The sequence below is a fragment of the Aquarana catesbeiana genome, linkage group LG02, assembly GCF_042186555.1.
Source record: "Aquarana catesbeiana isolate 2022-GZ linkage group LG02, ASM4218655v1, whole genome shotgun sequence".
NCBI classification, from domain to species: Eukaryota; Metazoa; Chordata; class Amphibia; order Anura; family Ranidae; genus Aquarana; species Aquarana catesbeiana.
The window spans coordinates 419,409,352-419,429,159 of NC_133325.1; the positions used below are offsets into that span (position 1 = coordinate 419,409,352).

Sequence of the window (19,808 nt, forward strand, 5' to 3'; positions counted from 1 at the left end):
TACTTATGCAAAATGCATCAAGTCCCTGTCAAAAATGCTTACACAAAAAGTTAAAAAAAAAAAAACCCACAGCCACCAAAAATCACTGGAATACAACAAAAGGGTAACCTTGTTACTTGTCACATAAAAGCAGAGAATAATTCTGTGCTATACCCACCAATTTACATAGATGAAGAACACCACTGTCCATAGGAACAAATCTTACAAGCGTATCCAGAACAGATGCAGGAACTAAGAGCACAGCATGGCATGCCAGACAAGTGTCTGTAAATTTTGAATGGAACAAAAGTCACTGCACTTGCATAGGACAAAAGTAGCGAACCGCTTAAATAAGCAGTCTCCTCTTCATCCACAGCCAATTTGGTACAACCTTCATATATCGATTAGATGCATCAGTGGTGGTGTCTTAACTCTACACAAGGACAAAACTGCATGGGCTGGGATCCTGCCAGAGCTGCATATTGGGAGTGTGCAGTTTACACTTTCAAAAACTGAAGCTGGATACACACTATACAACTTTTGTTTGATTGCCTTCAGATTTACCAAAACCATGTAGTGCAAGGGCCTGCCTGATTGCATACAAATTGAAACCGTTAAGGTTTGACACCCATATTATATGGTGAATCTAAAAGAAAAAAAAAAAAAAAATGTATAGTGTGTATCCAGCTTTAGTCTCCCTCAGTGGCCAAGGCCAGGGGTCTCCAACTTTCTAAATAAATGGGCAGTTTACTATCCTTCAGAATTAGAGGGCCTGACTGTAGTCAGTGGGAGGACTCACTCCCACTGACTAGAAGATGCCTCATCAGTGGGAGGAATAGTGGCCCATCATCGAAGGTGTCAGTGGCAGGAATTTGCCCCATTGGTAATGTCAGTGGAAGGAATAGTGCACCAAGGGCTGCATCCGGCCCCTGGGTCACAGTTTGGAAAACCGCTGCAAAGGTTATTAATTGCAAAAGAAAAAAGGGAGTTCACCTTCCTGCCTATGCAGTGTGTCAGCGGTGCTTTAATCCCAAGACCAGCTGCAAAGAATTGCAAATCTTTTGACAGCTTAAAGCAGAAGTAAACCCATCGATTTAACAGTTTTGTAACTGGCACATTGGTTGTGCTCTCATCCAAACTGAGAAACCATCCAATGGTTGGTGTCATATCTGATCACATGTGCAGCACCATGGCAGTTACAGATTAAACAGAGGTCAAGATGGCAAGCTTCCTTGGCTGAAACAACAGGATGGCTTACTTCCACTTTAAACAATTCAATCTCACACAGAATATTACATCTGCGTATTAAAACAGTTAGGAAAGTTTGTCCTTAAATACATTACCTGCCAATCTAAAATATCAGTTGTAGGTTTGAAAGAAAACCACTTTCAATGTGTAGCCAAAGAACCCTTTGGCCTTCATATACCCACTAAGGGAATACGGCACAATGGCACTTTAAAACCAGAACTGAGAAGCCTCAGTTACCTGGCAGGTTGCAGATAGCAAAATGTGCTATACCCCAATGTATGTTAAAGTGACTGTAAAACCAAACAAACTTACTTGTAAAACAACCCATTCAGTTTACAATAGAAATGGTGTATAGATATAAAAAAAAAAAAAAAAAAAAGGAAGAAGAAGGGGAAGAAAAATGTAAACACACCCCAACACCACACATTATAAATACCTCCCCCTTTTTATAAGGGATCACATTCCCTCTGTGCTCAGCTGCATAAGAGTTGGGGGGGGGGGGGGGGAGAGACAGCAGCACACTGCTCTTGCCAGTTAAAGGCTGTGCAGGAGGGGAGGGTCTGATCACTGGAGAGCAGCCCGAGTTCCCAGCACAGCTAGAGAACTGACCATGGTGTGCTCTCCCGCTTAGTGCAGGCACATCTCAGGAATATGAAATTCTGATAACGAACACTTTAAAGCACAGCTATATGTGCATTTCCATTCCTCTTGCACAATACAAAGCATAGCACAATGCACCTGTTTTAGAGAAAATTTTGAATGTAATTAACAAAGTTAAAAAAAAAATAAAAAAAATTATCCAATCATATACAGACGTACAAGTAAAACAGGGATTTTCATGTGACTGGATAATTAAAGCAAATCTTTCAGATCCTTTATTAAAATCCGCCTCATTGTGTGGTGTTAAAAAAAAAAAAAAAAAAAATAATGCAGGTCTGTTTTTTTGTGTGCTGGTTGACAGTCCATTAAATATGAGCGCATTGCTTTAATGCAACGCACATTAGTGCACCACAATAGTGCAAATGGGCCCTATGTTCCAAGAGTAAAAAAATTGCAGCAATCTTCAAAATGTACATGGAGTCCCTACTATGCTGGTGCAATTATCCTCAAAAACAGCTTGTTGCTATTGAAGCGGACCTTCGGTCATTTTTTCCCCTCAACTTTCCATCTATTAAAATCTTCTGCCCTTGTTGTTTAAATTTGGATAGCAAAACATTTTTTTTCTGCCAGTAAATACCTTATACAGCCCACTTCCTGTTGGTAAAAAGCATAGGCTTATGACATCATACCACAGCTATCACTCATGAGAGAGGTTCCCCAAAGGAGGGGGGGTGGTGGTGTCGAGTCATAAGAGGGCCAATGAGAGCTGCAGAGCAAGAGGTGTGCGTCTGTAAATCCAGTTGCCCACAGTTAAAATGGGTGCAGCCAGACTCAATGGAGAGAGATTTCTGCAGCATATTTTCAAGTACAGAATCACAGTATATATAAAATATGCAAAGTGGTTGGAGGAAGCTTCAGAATGGCAAAGATGTTTTTATTACAAATTATGAGAGCAGACTGCAGTTCCTCTTTAAGGTTCATTAGACTAATGTACTGTTTGTTACCCAAAAGCCTTAATCCCAATGTGACTAAAACACCCCACAAATAGTCATGAAATCAATTTGGGTAAAATCAGCCTGCCCATACATTGTTCGAATCTCGACCGGTTCCTTCTGAACCCATCCAAGATTCAAACTGCCTATGGCCAGTTCACCGTTTGTGTCCCTGTTAAGACTTTATGACACTTTATACAACAAGCAACAGGAAATCTTCTCAGTATACACAATCAGCACTTTAACCAGTTGCTGCCCACCCTGCCGTCCCAGAATGGCGAGAGCCAATTAGCGGCATCTCCTTGCAGGGGGCAAACAAAAACATGTAATCAGGGCATTCCCGCTCAGTTTTTTTGCGTTTCAAACCTGTAAACAATTGGGCAGTCTATTTACTTTAATGGGCTGCCCTACACGTGACAAATGCACCAAAAAAGCTCCAGAACCTTTTTGCAAAACCTGCATCTGCTAACTGCATTTGGAGTGCCATTAAGGGCGCTGCAAGTGTGATATGGTTCTAGGGATCTCCAAACTACGGCCTTCCAGCTTTTGCAGAACTACACGTCACATTGTAAAAATCTGACATTCACAGACATGACTAGGCATGATAGCAATTGTAGTTCCTGAACAACCGGAGGGCCATAGTTTGGAGACCTAGGTCAAAGGGATGAACTTCAGTCTGCAAATGAGGGCAGTTTAACCACTTAGACTTTAAGACTAAGCCTTTTTCTGACACGTTAAAATCTGTATTATTTGCTAGAAAATGATATCCCAATTTTTTTTGTATAATGTGAAAGATGTTATGCCACGAGAAATCAAACAGCAAATCAAAAAACAAAAAATAAAGAACAACCAAGTGATTTTAATTTTAGCCAGAATCATGCAGCTCTACTGTACACTTTTTCGCACGTTCCAAAAATACAATATAAAATAGTGAAATCTTCCTATAGCTGGTTATAAATCTCCCCACCCCCCCCCCCCCCCCCCCCCCAAAATCAGCAAGTAGACCAAAAAAGGGGAAGGATTCCCTTATCCACACAAGCAAGGTGGATGGAGGAATCCTCCACGCTGTGCCATTGCATTCTGTCAGTGAAAACCCTCTGCTATGCGAGCACACTGATCAGCAGCTGCAGGTGATTGGCTGCGGCTGCTGATCGAAAAATAGGGTTGCACCAAATACTGTTTTTTTTGTTTTTACTGGCGAGTACTATAACCTTTGCGGTGCAATTTGCAAATCGCACTGAAAAGAATCAAATCCGATTTGAACAGAAATGTGGCGAGATTCCTGTCTGAATCGCAAGCGATTTCCTGCACCGCTCCTGTTTGAACACAGGCATGTCATAGTGACTTCAGCCTGGGTTCACACAGGAGCGATGCGGGAAACCATGCGATTCAGACAGGAATCACACCACATTCCTTTTCAAATTGCATGAGATTCTTTACAGTGTGATTTGAGCCTATTCATTTTGTATGGGCTCAAATCGCATAGGTATCGGTTTTGGGTATTCCGATTCTTGTACTTCAGTAAATATTAAGTATCCTTATCGGCACCAATACTGGTATCGGTGCAACCCTATTGAAAAGATTTTCCCTGCTGAACCAGCCGAATTGCAACCCATCTATGGTCATCTTATGCCCCCTTGCACACAGGATCATCCAGCTGCAGTTTGTCCTTGTTGCCCGAATGCACAGGGCCCTGAACAACCGGTATTGCTCAGTACACGCATTTAGGCCTGTCCTGCCACAGCCCAATGGAGACTGACAAGCTGCCTACAGTGGGGCTGAACACTCCAACTGTCTGTCCCAGGTGCACTAAAACACCAGGAGAGACACTGCAGCTGGACAGCTCTGTGTGCAAAGGGGCCTAATGGGGACAGACAAGTAAAACCGTGTTCCAATTCTCTCTACACAGAACTAAAAACAAGTTTCAATGCATAAATAATAATAATAATAATAATAAATAAATGTATTTTATATGTACATCGCTCTAAGGCAGTTTCTCTTACCCTGCTGCTCCAAAAAGCCTCTATCCCACATGGAAGGTGCAAGCCTTGTATGCAAAACAGATACTTAGAAGAAAAGACTGGACGGCCGCACTCCTGTGCAATTTCTTATTCAAGTGCCAGATACAAAAGGTGAACTACAGGTATCAGCTTACATGTTTCACACCACGGTCGGGTGCTTACTCGCAGCTCAAAAAAGTTGGGACAGGGCAAAAAAAAGCTGGCAAAGTAAGCGGTACTGAACAAGGACAAGCAGACAGAACATTTTGCAACTGATTAGGTCAATCAGGTACATGATTGGGTATAAAAAGGAGCAGCTTAGAGATTCAGATGTAAAGATGGGCAGAGGTTCACAAATCTGAAAAGCTGCATATAAAAATGGTCAAATAATTTCAGAATAAATGTTCCTAAACATAAAATTGCAAGACTTTAAATTTATCATTATCTACAGTGCATAATATCAAAAGATTCCGAGACTTTGGAGAAATCTGTGTCCAGGGGACAAGGCTGAAATGCAATATTTGATGCCTGTGATCTTCGGGCACTCAGATGGCACTGCATTAAAAACAGGCACGATTCTGCGATGGACATCACTGCATGGACTCAGGAGTACTTCCAAAAATCTCTGCCTGTGAACAGTTTGCGGTGCCTTCCAAATATGTAAGGTAAAGCTCTATCATGCATCGAAGCCCGCCATATCTGAACATGATCTGGACCAAAGCTCATTTAAAGTGGTGCAAAGTGAAAAAAACTGGTTTGTGGTCAAACAAAATCGAAATGTCATTTTTTGGCAACCGTGAGCACTGTGCCCTGCAGACTGTAGAGGAGAACGACTCTCTGGCTTGTCGTCAGCGTTCAAAAACCTGTATCTCTGATGAGATGGGGGTGCATTATTGTGTACAGAATGGGCAGCTTGCACATCTGTAAAGGCATCATCCATGCTGAAATACAAATCCAGTAGAGCAACATCTGTTCAGGCAAGAATGGGACAGCATGCCTCTCCAAAACTCCAGCAACCGGTTTCCTCAGTTCCCAGACTTTTACAGAGTATTAAAAGAAGAGGGGATGCTACACCATGGTAAACATGGGCCTGTCGCAATTTTGAGACGTGTTGCTGCCAGTTTCAAAATTGCCTTCTTTTTCCTAAAATAAGGCCATAAGTACTTGGAGGTGCCACTCCAGGCTGAGGTGTAGAGCCCCATTGGCGCTCAGGAGGTGGCATGGCTTGAGGAGCGGCATTGACTGAGGCTTTCACATACATACATTTATACGAAGATCAGCTATGGTGAGCATCAGTCTCAAGCAAAAAAAATAAAATAAAATTCTTTTAAAATAGTATATTTTCTCAGTTTTAAAACACTTGAGGTTTTTCATTTTTTTTATTGTGAATTACATATAGGTTTAGGAAGATTTGCAACTCATTGTATTCTGTTTTTTATGTAGATTTTGCACAGCGTTCCAACTTTTTTTGGAGTTAGGGTTGTACTAAAAGCCAGTGTGCATGTATCCTCACATAAATTTGAAACAAAGTGGCTGAATTTAACTAATAAAAAAATTAAAGAAATGAAAAAAGTAGTCATATTATATAGACTAACTGAAATAAAAGTAACAGCTCTATGTAAAGTAAATACTTTAGTTTTAAAGAAAGTGGTCACCTCAGATGACTAGGACTTAAAACCATGCTTTCACAAAGTCATGGAATGTCTCCGACCAAAAAAACTCCCTTAATTATTTTTAACCATGACATAATGGTACCACCTACCAGTCAGCAATTTTACTTTTCACTAAATGTACAGAAGAAACATACTGAGGAATTCCTGTTTCTTTTAAACAGCTAAATTAAATGAACGTCTGGGATACATTCTTCTTGTGACACTAAAAACATAGTTCTTAAACGACAAGCTTTCATCGTCATAATTGAGACATTCCCTCTGAGTCAACTGAAGGAAGAAAAAAAAAAAAAAAAAAAAAAACACAACAACCCACACAGTACCTACCCGCAGGGGAATTTCACTGTCATATAAACCACAAGAATCTTATGGTTTTTCTAATTACATGTTTCTCCTAAGAACTAAAACATTGGGACAATGTTAGGTGAATTTTAAATTTCATTTTCATAGGTAGATCCTATCCTCATCTACCACATTGCTTTCTAAAAATATTATTGTCGACTATGTCAGTGGTTTAGCTGGCAATGCTACTTTAGAGTAGTATATACACAGTACATTAGGGTTTTTACTGGACTTAGTGGAACCAATACTGGTGATGACAATATATAAAATGGATACAGTCAAAGGACTTCTTTGCTAAAGTGAGGAGAACCTGAAGTTTGTTACCATCCATTCAGTCATCAGCAGTTTTTTTTCCCTCCCAAATTACCGCTGAGTGTACAAATCATTAGGAATGCCTTTGCACTTGAACTGAAAACCAGGTGAAAGCTATTATCGGTAACTAATTTCAACATTAAATACATTTAAATTGGGAGCAGAAGAATGGGAGGAGGACAGGACAATGACTCAGCACAGCATAACAATAGATTGTAGTCATGCCACAGATAAGGAAACCCATTTTAGCTTTACTTTTGAAACAAACAAACACAGTCCCTGGAATTGATTAAAACTGGAGCAGATAGATTTTGCAAACGTGTCTCGCATTAATCTAAAAGTGGCGCCAAATTCATGTGCCCATCAAGAACTTGTAGGTGGCGCAGCATGCGACAAGTGCGTTGCACATGGGAAACTTTGCAAAATCTCGTTTCTGTACGGCAAAAGAAAATTGGTCTTAATTAGCTCCACTTTCGTAAGATACGAACTGTCAGTATTTTATATTGAACTTGGTGTTGCACCACAATGTAAATGTGGAGCACATTAGAACTACCTGAACTTGATGCATGCATCGCTGTCAGGTCCAAACCTGTCACAGAGGTTTTCTGAATTAGGTGCAACACATTAACAAGCAATTAAACATCCGAAAAGTGCCACAGCGGCTTTATGGAATGCCCCCCCCAGTGTATGTGTATAGAATGGTTCACCACAAAAAATTTATATATATATATATATATATATATATATATATATATATATATATATATATATATATATATATATATACATACACACACACACACATACATACACACACACTGCCATTCATCTGATTTTTATTGCTTACTAGTACAGCAATGACAGACTGGCCCCCTGTTCGTTTGTTGGGCTGAAAACAGAAGGTCATTTCACTGCACTAGATGCGGTCTATATTAACCAGACATTTTTTCTAGTGCAATTATCTCAGCCAGGAGTCCATGGAACCATAGAGTACCTTCAGCTGTAGTCGATCAACCTCCATCTGGTAGTGCCTGCATAAATCCAGGTCCACGGCACCAAATATTTTTAGTTGTCTGAAAGGGTGGCCATACGGAAAAACCAATAGAAAAAAAAAGGCATCCTTCCTACAGACCCCAGATTAAAGTTATTTTAGCAGGGTTTCCCATTACATCGTTCACCTTGAGAAAAAAAAAACACAAAAACACACACCTGACAGACTGCTGTTGTGTACAAACACCAAACTCATAATTTGCCCGGCTTTTAGGAGCAGCATTTATGAGCATCCATGGTGCAAGCAAGCTATTCTGAGCTTCCACGGGCCCACCTGCATTCACTACTGTACTGACAGTGCAAGTTTACATAAATGGTTCCAGAAAACTAAAAACAAACAAAGATAATGTAGTTTGATGCAGGGTTTTTGGTCTCCCCTTCATACCCAAGTAATGTCATTTACTCAGAATACTGCCTTTTTTAACTTTGTGACAAGTATTCACCAAAGACAATATAAAAACAAACTTTCCTATAACATCCTTTTTTCTAAAGCCCAGAGAGAAGATTCCATAAGGCTTTAGGATTCATATTCCATAACAAGTTTTTTATAGAAAGGACTTTGGACAGGTAACACTGTACAGCAAGATAAGGACTTTCAACTGTACTATAGCAACGTGTGCGTGTGTGTGTCTCTCATTAACACAAGAAACAGTTTAATTGTAATACATGCTGTACGAGTATAAGCAACTAAATGCATCATCAGCGAGTACCTAGCCATAGGATGCAAAGCAATATAAAGCTCTAAGCAACCGGTATAAGATAAAACATGCTGGTCGTCTTCTGGAAATGCTGATTGTCTGGTTGTAAAACTTCAATATCATTGACCCAACACAGTCATCAGCTTTATACTTGTACAAGGTCAGTTCTGAAGCCAAAGCATTAGTATGATAGAGACACAACTAGCAATATCAGGAGAGGTCAGCAATGGCTGCCATCATATTTCTTTCATAACAAGTTTCCTTAAGGCTCCATTCAAACTTGTGCGAGCCTTTGGTCATCAAAGTTGCATGACAAGTTGTTCCCCACGTTTTCGAATAATACCCATTAAATTTATGTGCAACTTAAAGTTGCAGCGACTTCATGCACTACTTTGTCTGACTTTCAGGCAACTTGAGGGCCATAGTCTTAAGTCTGCATTCCACAGCTGAACGTTTTCAGCTCATAAAACGCCCGAAAAATGCCCAACAAGCCAAATCCCATTCATTTCATGGCACCTGTTCACATCTGAGCGTTTTATCACCTAAAGCAAAAACGCCTGAAAAACGCCCTAGCTCAAAAATGAACATAAGCTTCTTTGAGGCAGATACAGGCGTTTCTGATTTTTACATTGGTGCCTGAACAAAAATTGCGGTAAAACGCACGACTTTGAAATGCTCAGGTGTGAATGCAGCCTCAAGGTTAACCCTCAGAAGTCGTACCTGAATATTATACAATGCAACAGTTATGCATTATTACTGGTCAAAGCCAGTCGTATTCAAGTTGCACCCCAAAGTCAGCGCAACCTTGAAGTCGTACAAGTGTGAATGTAGCCTTAATGAAAAATCCCCAACACACATGACTGCATATGAAGGTGTGCCTCACAGACAGATCGCTGCTTGATCAGGCCTGAGAGTGGGAGACGGTTATCCGAAAAAATAAATAAAGATAAAAAAAAATAAACACACATCTATTTAGGCACACGATTCAGTAGTACTGTGTACCCCAACACGTACAGGATCACATTTAAAAATAGGATTGTTTTCCACCCTTAGAGTTTACAGTCAATATATAGGGCAAATCACGCCTTAAGTCTGATGAATAATAAACCAGCAATTATGTTTGTGCTCTTAAAAACTAACCTTTCCTGTCATTGTGAGAACTTGTTTAACAAGAATATACAAACTGCATGCACGTTCTTAATGTGAACATTCATATATTAAATTAAATGCTTAACAATGCTCTATTTCCCAACCCACAATGAAGCAACTGCTAGGAAAAAAAAAAAAAAAAATAAAAAAAAAAAAAAAAAACAAACAAACACAAAACAAAACCACACACACACACACACACACACACACACACACACACACACACACTTGTGCTCATAAGTTTACATATCCTGGCAGAATTTATGATTTCTTGGCCATTTTTCAGAGAATATGAATAATGACACAGAATCATTTTTCACTCATGGTTAGGGTTTGTCTGAAGCCATTTATTATCAAACTGTGTTTACTCTTTAAATCATAATGGGAACAGAAACTACCCAAATGACCCTGATCAAAAGTTTACATACCCCAGTTCTTGATACCGTGCATTGCCCCCTTTAACATAAAATGACAGCTTGAAGTTTTTTTGTGGTATTTGGGGATGAGGCCCTCTATCTTCTCAGATGGAAAAGCTGCCCATCTCCTCTTCCTGTAAATTCTTGGGCTATCTTGCATGAACTGCACATTTGAGATCTCCCCACAGTGGCTCATGATATTGAGGTCAGGAGACTGAGATGGCCACTCCAGAACCTTCACTTTATTCTGCAGAAGCCAATAACAGGTAGACTTGGCCTTGTGTTTTTGAATCATTGTCATGTTGGAATGTCCAAGTATGTCCCATGCGCAGATTCCTAGCTGATGAATGCAAATGTTCCTCCAGTATTTTTTTTGATAATATACTGCATTCATCTTGCCAACAATTTTTGACCAAATTTCCTGTGCCTTTGTAGCTCACACATCCCCAAAACATCAGCGATCCACCTCCGTACCTTTCATCATAGGCCTTGTTGACTCCTCTCCAAATGTAGTTTATGGTCGTGGCCAAAAAGCTAAATTTTGGTCTCATCACTCCAAATGACTTTGTGCCAGAAGGTTTGAGGCTTGTCTCTGTGCCGTTTGGCGTATTGTAAGAGGGATACTTTGTGACATTTGCGTAGTAATGGCCTTCTTCTGACGACTTGACCATGTAGCCCATCTTTCTTCAAAAGCATCTTGAAACAGCCACACCACATGTTTTCAGAGAGTCCTGTATTTTACCTGAAGTTATTTGTGGCTTTTTCTTTGCATCCCGAACAATTTTCCTGGCAGTTGTGGCTGAAATTTTAGTTGGTCTACCTGACCGTGGTTTGGTTTCAACAGAACCCCTCATTTTCCACTTCTTGATTAGAGTTTGAACACTGCTGATTGGCATTCTCAATTCCTTGGATCTTTTTATATCCCTTTCCTGTTTTATACAGTTCAACTACCTTTTCCCGCAGATCCTTTTGACAATTCTTTTGCTTTCCCCATGACTCAGAATCCAGAAACGTAAGTGAAGCACTGAATAGGAGATGCAAGGGTCTGTCAGGAGTCCATAAACTCATTGACCTTTTACACACACACACACACTAATTACAAGCAAACAGATCACAGGTGAGGATGGTTACCTTTAAATAGCCATTCAAACCCTTTTGTGTCAACTTGTATGCATGTTATCAGGCCAAAATCACCAGCGTATGTAAATATTTGATCAGGGTCATTTGGGTAGTGTCTGTTGTCATTATGATTTAAAAAGAATAAAACGCAGTTGATTAATAATAAATGGATTCAGCCAAACACTAACCATGAGTAAAAAATGTTTGTTTTATCATTCGTATGCTCTGAAAAATGGCCAAGAAGTCATAAATCCTGCCAGGGTATGTAAATCAAAAGGTAACAACTATGTAGTAAGAGGACCTACTTAAACTATTCATAACATTTACATGCAATTAGGTAGTTCCTTGTACTGCATAGTTGGAAAATCTATAGGCGGTTGCACAGTGAAATTGTATCATGTGCGTCATCAATAGCAGATTTCATAGATAGTTATGAATCCTCCCAACTTTGAATGGACTGGCAAGCACAGATGTTGACAACATGTTGACCAGCATGCCTTACGTATGCATCATTTTGTACATCACATGCATACCCAGAAGAATTTTTGTATGTTTCCTTTGGAAAGCTGTTTGACGGACCCAAAGCCACAGGGACCCGCATACCCCACACCACAATGTCAGTACAAGTAATACTGGCACATAATGTACAAATGTATAGCTTATTGGAAGTCCAAGTGCAAGGGTCTCAAACTGGCAGCCCTCCAGCTGTTGCGAAACTACAAGTCCCATCATGCCTCTGCCAGTCATGCTTGTAACTGTCAGCCTTGCAATGCCTCATGGGACTTGTAGTTTCGCAAAAGCTGGAGGGCTGCCAGTTTGAGACCCCTGTCTAATGAATTAAACCTCACTTGTCACTTTATTCAGTAGGGCTGATTTACTAAAACTGGAGAGTGCAAAATTTGGTGCAGCTCTGCAAAGAAAGCAACCGGCTTCCAGGTTTTTAAATGTTTTGAGCAGCAAGGAAGGCATAAAATCCATCAGGTTTTTATTGGTGCCCATGTCCACTTTGGGGAGATTTCCCCTCACTTCCCATCCTCATGTCAAGAAATCACAAGGACATTAAAGAGGACCCCCTACCTCTAGAAACTGCAAATAAAATATGAACGTGTGTACCTAAACAAGTGTGCGTCTTGTTTGTTGTAAACAACCTGTGACTTTCTTCACTTCCACCAGTTCTCAACCTGCCCAGGCCATGCACTCCCATGCTGCCATTTTTAAAGTTTACGTCTGGAGGGCTCTCAAAGTATAGTTATACTGAACATGCACAAGACAGAATGCATGACATCACGTGTCTCAACTTGTGCAGACAGTATGACAATTACATCTAAAAAGGGATAGGAGTGCTGATGTAAAATGTCACCAAATAGTAATAGGGAAAAAGGCACCTGCAAAATACACAATTTAGCATTACTGGAATTGAAAGCATAAGCTTTCATTGCAGTATTTTCTTCTTTTCCTAGTGATGCCAATTTTTTTTTTTTTTATCTTCGTGTTACAAATAGAAGTCAGGGGAAATTTACCCAGTGGGGACACAAACAAAAACCATCCACACGCCATTCAAAAAAACCAAAAAAAAAAAACCTCAGGGCCAGCATGTTCAGGAGGGGAGCTTATTTGTCACAAAAATTAAAAAAAAAAAATGCTCGGCGTGCCTAAACATGTGAAAATACACTTCAGCTCTAGGCGCGTATAGCGTTTGAGTATTAATTTTTAACGTGTTTGAAAAATTAGGCTTCAGAAGTATTTTAAACACGGCTTTCTCCTGTTGGGAGAAAAGGTGCTTGGAAGAGTTGCAGTGTGCATGAGGTCTAAAAATTCTGGCATGTAGTTACAAGTATGTAAGGATGGAGAAGGATCTAGGCAGAATCTAATAACTGGGTCACAACGTTCCTCATCCTTTCCTTTCTTTATTGAATATGAAGGGAGGGGGGGGGGGGGCAAGATATAAATAGATCACTGTAATCCCAAATTTTTCAGAGATATGGGATAAAAGAAACGCAATCTAAAATTTTCATAAGAGCACCATTACTCCATGACAATTGCCTTAAGATGACACAGGCTAACATTTTCTCATGTTGGTGAATAGGGAGGACAGACATCAGGTGCTAGTGCCACTTGTACCCAAAGCTGCCTGCTAGGCATCACTGCATTTACCCAATGGAAAAGGAGCTAAAGTTTAGGTTTCATTCATATTAAGCAGATGTTGCAGGGTGTGATGCCAAGATGCTCGCAAGAAAACTGATTATCTCAAAGGATTTTGATGTCCAATATCAACAAATGCCAACAGAAAATGCATTTGCATTTTTTGGGGTAACTGATCAGAAAAGAATTTAAGCAGCGAACACCCTGGACTGTAGATGCTAAACTCTAGATTCTTGATCATATTAAGACAGTATCTGCCAGCATATGTATTCATTGAATAAACACTTCCGCTTCCTTTGCATGATCCAAACATTAAGCTTGAGTTCAATGCAGCCAACATTTTTAGCTTTTATCATATACATGCATGGCTGAATTTAGCACTCAATGGTTAAGTGTGTGAATAAACAACTTTACTATAGACCAGGTATAGGCAACCTTGACATTTCAGCTGTTGTAGAACTACAAGTCCTATTGCAGGACTAAGCCACAGAGGCATGACTCCCATGAGTTTCAGGCTGCCAACGCCTGCACTAGACTAAAGCACAGGTAGAAAGATTAATGTGATATTCATTGGGTGCGCCACAATACTTTGAATTCCAGAAGAAGCAGCAATAGAAAAGGTGTTAAAAAAAAAAATAAATAAATAAATAAATAAATAAATAAATATATATATATATTATATCTCATCATTGCTAAAAACTTGTTCCCAGTTAGTTTTGCTTGCAATTTCAAAAAGCGTGATTCAGGCACGTTTCCACATGTTGCACATAGGGCTTCCCTATGTACGTTTGCTGTGCCAAAGAAGTGTAGGGACCAAATATTTGCCTTGAACCAGGCGTGATTTTACATTCTTGGAGTACCCTAACGCATGTCTCGCTCCCATTCCCAAATGTGAATGGGTCCTAAATGTTCCCTGTTAAATTTTAGGCATAGTGGCTATCTGGCTGTTGTCATTTGTTCAGGTTTGGAAGGAAGCATCACAATAGAACATTATTACAAATCAACAACATGCAACTGAACCAATTAGGAAAACCTGATAAACAGGAAAGTGAAGGTGATGGCTCATTAGGCGGATATACAAACCTGGCTGTTAGGCAGCTGGTTATGGACATTGGTATACTACTCTACAACATTACAGACCAAGGCATAATGTGGCCATCAAGAAAAAACAAAACAAAAAGTTAACATGACCCTTTCCTTCACCAAAACAGGACAAAAGAAAAAAGATCACTTAAGTCCCCTCTTCCCAGCAGTATGTTCTCACCTTTCTTTTTGTGACATCACCATCCCTCCTCTCTGAATCAGAGTGCCTTATATCCACTGAAAGAAATCAAGGCATTCTGTGAATGGTGGCAGTGTGAGCAAGCACCCCCTGTGGTCGCTATGCAGAAGGGAAGCCACTTAGCACAGGACCCAGAACATTGCAGCTATCACTGTAGTAGCAGCAACTACTACAGCGATTTCCAGATTCTTCAGTGGAGAGCTGGACCATCAAGCATGAGATATGCACACCTGAATTGTGCCAAGCTGGACCGATGTAATAATGCAGTAATGATCATACCTGAAGAAGTTCAGCTTTAGGCTGACCAGAACAACCAATCACACCACTGCTTTTATTTTTTAAAGTGCAGGAAAAAAAAAAAAAAAAAAAAGGAATTTAGTTGCGATTTAAAAAGAAACACCACTTTTCCTTTCTTTACTGCTCCATGGTCTACTTAATGAGTCACTGACCAGACCAGGCATGCAGACATTTAGTGAATTTCCAGCTAAAACTCCCCCCCCCCCCCCCTTCTTGGATAGAGAGGGAAATTAGAACCCCTGCCAGCTTATTACTGTTGTGGAATTGGGGTTGCATCTTTTATATAGGTGGGTGTGTGTAGGGAATGACTAAAGCCCCGTCAGATCCCCCCTCCCCCCTCTCTTTCTGTCTCCCTGTTGTAGACTTGCCCTCACTTCCTGTCCAGTAAAGCCATTCTCAGCAGGACAGGAAGTGAGAGAGTGTAAATCTCTCTAATGAAGCCAAGGATGGCTGTGAAAACCATTAGGAGTTCTTCTACTCCTTCCTTACTCTAATCAAAACTAGAGCGTCACAGATCAACTGCCAGTCAAAGCCCTACTTCGGTGTATAATCATGGCACAGATATAAAAAAAAAACTCCAGGTCACTGAATAGTGGCCAGTGACTGGCAGATATCTCCATCCTTGAGCGAGCCCTCAGGAATGCCAAGACCTGACTCAATTCTTGCCTTACCTTTGAAGGGACAAGGATCACTCACAGGAAGATATTCCTTTGGGAATAAGGGGCCTCTGATCATTTGTTATTGAGCCGATATTGGTCAGCCTAATTCTAAAGGAGAAATATTGGAAGATGTTATCCATTGCCGCCTATATACCTGACATGTCAGAGTACCTGTGCAGTTTCTAACACATTTTGGACCCACAATGAGATACCCAATGCGTGGTGGATAAAGAGATATACATTTCATATTCAAGCAAGTAAAACTAGCATGTCTACACCACTACATCAAGCGCTTTCATTTCTTTCAAACACTAAAAACTGGTGCAGTCCTTATACAACATTTATAAAACTACAGGAGGGGCAAAAAAATTGGTGCAGCCTCTCTCAACTGTTTACATCCCATAAAATAATTAAGGTTTACGGGAACCCCTACTAAAATGACAGCATCAGAGGTCAGTTGGAAGAATGCCCTATGTATTGTTGGTCTGTGGGAAGAATGTCCCCTTACAAACAACTAAATAGATCATCGGTTGGCATGCTGCCAGCTCTGCAAAGTGGCACTGGACCCAGGACTATGCAGGGACCATCAGAAACCTCTAGAACAGCATAACGAAATGGTTGAATGAGGTCCAGACTTGCACAGAGTGACAGTCCCATACAGACTACCAGCCAACCAGTCCAGGTTCCCTTTCCCCTCTGCAGTCACTGGTTTCAAGGACTGCTAGCATCCAAAAAAACAAAAACACAACCCCAAACACACACATTATCATGTGCATGCCCTGTCCCACTATCACAGGAAGAATGGCACTTCCCCTGTCCAGCCTGCCCTGCTTTGCCTCCTGGTTGCCCTTTGCCTGTCTTGACAAAAAAAAAAAAAGAGGGGCAGTGTGATGGGGACACCTGGCATGGAAAAGGTGGAACTCTGCGATGGTGGGACACCTGGCATGGAAAAGGTGGAGCTCCGCGATGGCGGGACACCTGGCATTGAAAAGGTGGAGCTCCGCGATGGCGGGACACCTGGCATGGAAAAGGTGGAGCTCTGCGATGGGGGGGGGGGTACCTGGCATAGAAAAGGTGGAACTCTGATGGGGGGGGGGGTACCTGGCATAGAAAAGGTGGAACTCTGTGATGGGGGGGGTACCTGGCATAGAAAAGGTGGAACTCTGATGGGGGGGGGGGGGTACCTGGCATAGAAAAAAGGTGGAACTCTGTGATGGGGGGGGGGTACCTGGCATAGAAAAGGTGGAACTCTGTGATGGGGGACACCTGGCGCAAAGAGCACAGTTTTGGAGACACCTTATATAAGGGGGCGCTGTGTTGGACACACCTTATACATGGGGGTGGGGTGCTATTTTTTTTTTTTTTTTATAGAACAACGTCTATCCAAGTCGTAATGTAAACATAAGGATTCAAAACTCTTTTGCACAGTCCCCAATTTTTAATTCAATACCCCTGCTCCAGAGGAACCCTAGTTGAGAATGGTGGACTTAGAGTAGACTAGAATAATCACAGGATACATACAATCATTTGCATTATTATTGTGGTGTGCACTCTATAAACTAAATGGCGTTAATTACTACCATACATTAACTGCCAAATAATATAAAGGTGCTTCAAACCCCCCCCCCAAAACAGACCACATGCGATCAGTAAAGACCCTGCCTCCGTACATCCAGAAATCAGACTAAAAATGTAGAAATATAAAAAGAAGATTTCAGCTACAATTCCACATTCGGACAAAAACGGTAGGATTCAATGACTGCATTCCTTGAGCTAAGACGCTGCTCCTCTGCGGCTAGCCATCAGATGAAACTAGTAATTGGAATTTTGCTGAACTGCACAGCAAGCTTAAGCCTGCAGATGACCTTGATGCAGTTTTGCTGATTTTTATTGCCGCATTTTTTTTTTCCTCCTAAAATTAATCAGCTCATCTGGTTCCGCACAGTAGCCCCACACCAATATTTAGGCTAAGCTCCTATTGCAAGCGGAAAGGAACAGAGGGAAGAAAAAAAAAAAAAAAAAAAAAAAAAAAAAGGGAAGAGGGGGGCTTTGGGAAAAGCATGTGAAATCCATCTGAATGTAATTGAAACAAGGCAACGTGCGGACTCTTTTTTCGGGCCTTGTGTGCCATGTCATGGATTACCCCAGAAGCAGAATTTAGTGTTCCCCTTCTTTCTCCCAACCCCCCCCCCCCCATTTTGAAGTTTTTCCTTCAGGTTTCCCTTTAAGCCCCGCAGGCATTAAACAGTGAAATGTGTTGCAGATTGATGACTCAAGCAGAGAGTACGAATCCTAACAGGAACAGGACTGCGGCAAACGGAACCCAACAAGCCAAAAGGACCATCTCCGTCTTTATTAAACCCCATTACGCTATCTACACCGCAACAACGCTGGCACCAAGTAACCTCGCTTTAAAAATAAACTATTAAAAAAATTAATTAATTAATATAATAAATAAAAAAAAAAATCCTTTGCAATAAGGAAGTCATTTTCTAATCCCACATAGAACGTCGTGTGTGCAGTCTTGCCAAAATCAGCATAAGGAATTCATAATCGTCTTTTAATGTCAGCCAGGCCTATTGGAGCGGCGGTTAACCCCTCGTAGGCTTCAGAGGTGACTTATTTTGTATGTGTGGGGGGGGGGGGGGGGGGTTAAGAGTTAATGATTTAGAAATTAAGAATGAAATGCCTTGGATTCGTCCATGTAGAATGAGGTGGCACAGAGAAGTGAGGCAAAGCTGTTAGCAGCCCACCTGATCTCCTGACTGCAGAGGAGGTGACTGCAGTCCATAGAAGAGTACAGGAGGCAGCACATTCCTCCACATAATGGGAGACACAGCAAACTAGCAGCCAATGGGCTCGTGTTCTAGACTGGACACCAGCACAGCGTGCCTGAGCACTCCCCAGGGGGTCACCAGCTGAAAGTCTCCTCACAGGACATGACACCACTGACTTATACACCCGAGCACCCCGGACCTGTACTTACCTGGTGTACAATGGCACAGGAAAGGAAGAAAGTCCCCGGAGGAGGTGGCGGCAGTGGCGGCGGCTCGGTTTCCTGAGCTGCTCTTCCCCCCTTCTCTTCCCTGCAGTGCAGGGCTCAGACATCACATTCCAGGCAGGGGATAGTAACAATGCAAGGTGGGCTTCCCTTCCCTAGAACCAGCCTCCACACTGCTGCCGTCACGGCTCGGCCATATAAGGAGAAGCTGGGCCGTGCAGTGATAGGCGGGGCCCCGGAGAGCCCAGGGGAAGGGACAGACCGGGGAGACGAGCACACAGCCAGCCGGGGAGGGAGACGAGAGCACAGGAGAGGAGAGGGAGCATTGTTTGCTGGAGGCCAAGGGACACGTACAAAGACCAGGCTACTTCACAACTCGGTGTCATTAATACACCAAACTATTCAAGTCTATGGGAAATGCAGACACTTTTGTAAAACATGAACAAATACCCCCACATTGATAAAAAAAAGTGTGTTATCAGGCACTGGCGTCACTCAGGTTGGTGTCACTTGGGGCGGTAAAACATGGTGTCACCCCCCCCCCCCAGAACAGGCTAGTGCGTTGGTGCGGCTCCCCCCCCTTAACCTGCCACAATGGATGGAGCTGGGTTGGGATTGGGGGGGTGGATGGAGCCGGTGTCTTGCCGAATAAGTTCCCTCGGCGGATAAGTTCCCCCCCTGTACTGCGCAGGCGCAGCGCCTGCGCAGTACGAACTCCTGACAGCCGCCGGAGATAGCCGAAGCTCAAGATCGACAATCAGCTGTTCACGGTACCTGCGCCCTGGGTCCAGGTTCCTTCCCCACCATCCAAGTGGACCTAGAGGGGGAATCTAAAAGAGCCGAGCGAAGCGA

The 19,808-nt window shown here is 41.8% G+C and overlaps 1 protein-coding gene across 1 annotated transcript in view; it reads right to left on the minus strand.

Annotated features, from left to right (window-relative positions):
• The window catches only part of LUZP1 (leucine zipper protein 1), a 116,442-nt gene extending 97,259 nt beyond the window's left edge, over positions 1-19,183 (minus strand). The window contains exon 1 of the mRNA XM_073615451.1: positions 18,942-19,183. The gene's annotated coding sequence lies outside the window, so the exon portion shown is untranslated. The remainder of the gene's footprint in view (positions 1-18,941) is intronic.
• Positions 19,184-19,808: the final 625 nt, after the last annotated feature.